At 33.9% G+C, this 5,315-nt stretch overlaps 1 long non-coding RNA gene across 1 annotated transcript; it reads right to left on the reverse strand.

Moving 5' to 3' along the window:
* Positions 1–2,832: 2,832 nt before the first annotated feature.
* LOC120086869 lies at positions 2,833–5,092 on the reverse strand. Its single transcript, XR_005484356.1, has 3 exons — positions 4,821–5,092; positions 4,559–4,679; positions 2,833–3,345 (listed from the first exon to the last, which is right to left on the reverse strand). It is a non-coding gene; the product is annotated as an uncharacterized LOC120086869 (long non-coding RNA).
* Between the last annotated feature and the right edge of the window lie 223 nt (positions 5,093–5,315).

A 5,315-nucleotide genomic window follows, 5' to 3' on the forward strand; every position in this document is an offset into this window, starting at 1 on the left:
TTAGAAGCTCCAACGATATGAGATTAATTAATTAAATTAATCAACATTCATTAACTGTAGGTCACTCTATTAAAAACCCATAATAACTAGTAGATATATTTATGTGTCCACTGATATCACCAATCAACAGTAAGTCAACCCTTCACGAATTGCTCGTAATTATAGTTGGATCAAATTACTACTTTACCCTTATAATTACATCTAACTCCTTAAGTACCACCGATCCCTCTAATAACAAACAATTTATAGTCCAAGTATAAACCAATCCCTCTCGAGCCAGTGAGAGGATGATGCCTCAATGTTTAAGACTCGGAATCAGCTCTTAATAGACCAATTCATCTATTTTTCCTAGAAGAGAAGAAGTAAATTCCATCTTGTGTAGTTATGTTCCAAGTCCCTAATCGGACAAATCCCCAAAATGGTAGGCTTATTAAGTCAACGAATCTGGCCACTCTCATCCATACAAATCAAAGAACTGCCCTTATAGATTGGAATTCATAACTTATTCAGGATTAAGGTCGAGTCACCTATGGTCATCCTATTGAAATGTTAATCTCTTTAATTAACGATGTTATAAAGAGAGATTAATCATTTTTCGGTCTAGTCTTTTACAAATTCTTTGTATAACATACCCTTCACTCACATGTCTCCACATGAACGATTAGAATCACATTGTCTGTAACACTTTACAACTATTGTAACAATTATAAAATGAGTCGTATTTGTAGTATCGTCTTTAAGAGATAGAAAGTACCATGAATTTACCCATGAAGCAATTCTAGTAGGGCCTTATAAGTCTCCATGAATGTAGTCAAGCTCTCCAATTCTAGCAGGGACCTATAGGTCTCCCTACATCGGGGAACAAGTGAATTTCGTCTTGTGTAACTAAGTTCCTAGCTCCCCAATCAGACAAATTCCCAAAATGGTAGGTTTGTTGAGTTGGCAATCTGGCCACTCCCACCCATATAAATCAAAGGACCGCCTTCATGAGCAGGAGTTCATAACTTACTCAGGATTCTGGTCATGTCACCTATGGTCATCCTAGTGAAATGTAAGTCTCTATTATCAACGGTGTTATATAAAGAGATTAATCATTTCGTAGTCCGGTCTTATATAAACTCTTTATATAAGATACCCCGCTTGCATGTATTCACATGAATGATCAGGATCAGATCATTTGTAGCACTTTACAACATTTGTAACACCTACAAAGCAGGCCGTATCCGTAGTGTCATCAGGATAAGGTACCAACCTATCCTTCTACTACAGACCATTTAGGTTATTATTTAAATAAAATCCACATGTATGTCTCTACATAATTGTTTAAATTTACATAAAATAACCTCAGATCTTAGTTTATTGGATTGAGTATATGCTTATAAAATAACCCTTATTTTATTAATAACAATATGTTTATATAGGATTTACAAACTACGAGATTATAAGGAGATTTAGAACACCAATCCCAACACTATAGACACACTCTACTAACTGCACTTTTCTCACTACAGATATATTTCTATATCCACAAATATAGACCAATAACAACAAGTTAGTCCTTCACGAGTGTTCATAACTCCAACTGGATCAAATTATCGTTTTACCCTTGGGTTACCTCTGACTCCTTAAGTACCAGTGCTCCTCTATCGAACAACCTGTTTATGGTCCAACCAGCACTCATCTACTTACCTTGAAGGCGACGGGAAGGAGTAAATTCTATCTTGTATTATTATGTTCCCAACTCCCCACTCGATCTTATCCCTAAATTGATAGACATAATGAGTCGATGAACTGGTCACCCTCACCCATACAAATCAAAAGACAAACTCTCGTGAACAGGGGTTCATAATATACTCAGAATTAAGACTAAGTTGCCTAGGTCATCCTATTGAAATAAGGACCTAACTAGTTAATGGTGTTACATCTTGTGGTTACTATTTCACAATCTGGTCTTATGCAAACTCATTGCATAGGATACCCCACTCGCATGTCACCTATGCGTTGGATCATTGCATTTGTATCGAATACAAAGTTGGTCGTTACCAGGATAAGGTACCCAGCTTTATCCCTATACTATAGACCATTTAGGAAGCCTTGGATGTTAGTTTATTGGATTTAGGGTTACTAAGACAAAATAGAAAACTATACAAACAATAACATTTATTGAATTAACATCTATAACTCTTTTTTGATGACGATCAATTAATAACACTTACTATCTACACGCTTTAGGGCATAAAACCCAAAAATCTTTGGATACGATGACAGATTGTCTTTGATGGCAGTTTTAAACTGCCATCAAGTCTTCCGCCATTGTATATCTACGATGACGGTTATTTAAGATGGTAAGTGTGAACTATCATCCTATCATAGACATTTGATGGCGATTTTGTATGATGTCAGTTAGGAACTGACATCATGCCCATGCCATCATACATATTACGATAATGATTAGGTACGATATCAGTTTGTAACCGACATAATATGAGTCATGGATGATAGTTAGGAACTGACATTGATTCTAATCAAAGTTGTTTTGTTTAGATGACATTTAATAGCTATTATTATTGTATTCTACAATGTCATTTTAACACTGACATCATATCTGATAGGACCTGCAACAAATCATTAGAAAAATATGGAACCAAAATCCTACATAAACGATTTTTATAATACTAATAATTCTCTTCCTCCTTTTCGATTAATTTCTCCACATAAATGTTTAGCAAAACAAAGACAAACTCATAGAAAACAGATCTGTTATATCATTTCAATATTGATGATCAAATCATAATTGAATTTCAATAAAGTTACACATCATGTTTTCAAACCTATATAAAACGTATAAGATCTATATAAATTTCACTAAAAAAACATCTCCAACAACTTGACAACCAAACAATACTACACAATATGTTTCAAAACTACACAATGCCTATGATATTCTAACAAAATTTCATAAAACTCTCCGACAACTTGACAACCAGATAAATTGCACAAAATGCGTAAGGATACCAAATGTTCAGAGTAAAAACCAAACAAATATATATTGTGACACTATATACATACAATCCGATCAAGTGTAGTTTGAGATATGCTCTGTCCACTCAACTCGGACCTCAACGAGTTCTTCTTAGGTAAAAGGCTTCTTAGCATTAAACTACATCAAAGCAAATAAATTAAAAAAAATATTGCAATAAATTCATTAATACTAAGTTCGCAATAAATAAAAATTTAAAATAGTGACATAAAAGGGACTTGATAGGAGTATACGGATAATGTAAAACCTCTGTCAAACTTCATCACATAATACCCACATTCCACGTAACCTTTTTGGCGAGCACACTAAAACATAAAATAAATCACATATTTAGAACTACCACCAAATATACAACTAGCATATTCAAATAACATCATATCATAGACAACAAAAAGGCAGTTCATGGCTTCATCAAGTAAACAACCATCTAACATGTTCAAGTCCTAACCTTGCAATTCTCACCACCAATGGAAAAGGAAATTACAAAACATATAATTCTTGTAATTAAAAGTATAATCCTTTTGTCAATCAGTAAAAGGAAAGCTAATTATATTACAAACTTGATTTTATGGTTTTAGTTTCAATTTTGAAGTTAAGCATCTTACTTGAAAACAACAGTCACAATCAGCCTTCATCTTCTTTTAGAGAATCTAAATTCAAAAAGGTTTTCAAAATAAGCACATCATCTTCTTTCGGATTCCAAATTTAGAGAAGAAAATAAAAAATTTGTAGAACAGGTACCGACTACAAAATCAAGAATTTTGATTGAAATCCTCACATCTCTCACTATCTATAGCTATCTAACACCAAGATTTGTGTTCTTTAGTAGATTTAGTAAAAGAAATAAGTCTAAGAAGAAAAATCTCCACCTCCTTTCTATGGTTTGATCCTTCATTTAAAAGAGGAATTATTGTATATTTTTTTCTTTTGGTAAAGAACAACACAATAGCACCTTTTGTGTTCATTATATCATCCAAATCCATCTCAGTAGCTTTTGTTTGTTACATGACCAAATATAGAAAAACATAGAAAACGGTAGTAGTTCAGAAAAGACTTAGAATGTAGGATTATATTTGTTGTTTTCCTTCTCTTGTGATTTGAAAACTCAGAAGGGTCTTTATTTTTATACCAAAACTGAAGCACTTTTGTTTTCGTATATAATGTTCTTTTTCTTATCCTCCACTACTGATAACAACAGTTTCCCATCTTTTAGGAAAAGTAAACTAAAGAAGAAGAAGAAGACAATGAACTCTAGTTATGTGTATAAAATAAAAAACAAAACTTCAACACCAATCTACCATTTTTAGAAGGAAGATTTTGTCAGTATTTCCAATAAGTTGCGAAATACACTGAATTTATTTCCAAATCATGATATTTTCATGCCTAGAATACATCTATTCACATCCATCTAAGAATGAGGAAGCAATTTGATGTAAAAATTAATAAATTAGGCCAAGAATAGAGAATATCTTAGAAACTTGACATAGAACTGATCGAAATTTCAATGTGGAGTCTTACTGAGTCAGAGATGCTAGATTTCAAACGTTCTTTGTCTCACGTTTGACTCAGCCGACGCCCCAGCAGAACATTTAGCCGAACTGATGTAAAGTCGCGAATCCTTCCCGTTGAACCCTTGCCCCTGAGCCGAACACAATCGAACGCCTTAAGCCTCGACACCAAACACAGCCAAAAGCCGAGAGTCGTGAGCCCTTTATTAGGAGGAAGGCCCAACGAAACATTAAGAAAATAAAAGAAGAAGAGGGAAGAAAAGATCAGTCACCTTACCAACCATCCAAAAAGGAATAATTTCTGTTATTAATTGGTTTATGACCCTGCTTTAGGGTTTTGTTGTATATAAATCTCTAAGGCCATCTGAGCCGACTGACAAGGAAAATACAATATAGAAAAATCCTCTGCTAAATATTGGTCTTCCTTTTTCTTGCTCCTCTATTGATTTTCTTATTTTGGTATCAAAGCCTTATGGCTAACCCCTCTTCACTTGAAAACACCATGCACCGGAAATTTCACCTTTCGACCGCTCAATCGACTCCTAAACCAAGATACCTCAATAAAGCTAGGTTGAAACTGTTGGAAGTAGTGAGGGAAGAAGTCATGATCATTAAGCACTCTAATTCACTAATTTTAACATTAAACCAAGCAGGTTCATAAAATAGAAAAAGGGTTTCAACAACATACCTGGAAGACTTTCTTCAATCCACGAACTGGATGTGAACTATCATAAGATCTTCTCTACTATTCTCTAGAAACTTGATTG

Source organism: Benincasa hispida, chromosome 9 (assembly GCF_009727055.1).
Source record: "Benincasa hispida cultivar B227 chromosome 9, ASM972705v1, whole genome shotgun sequence".
Lineage (NCBI taxonomy): Eukaryota > Viridiplantae > Streptophyta > Magnoliopsida > Cucurbitales > Cucurbitaceae > Benincasa > Benincasa hispida.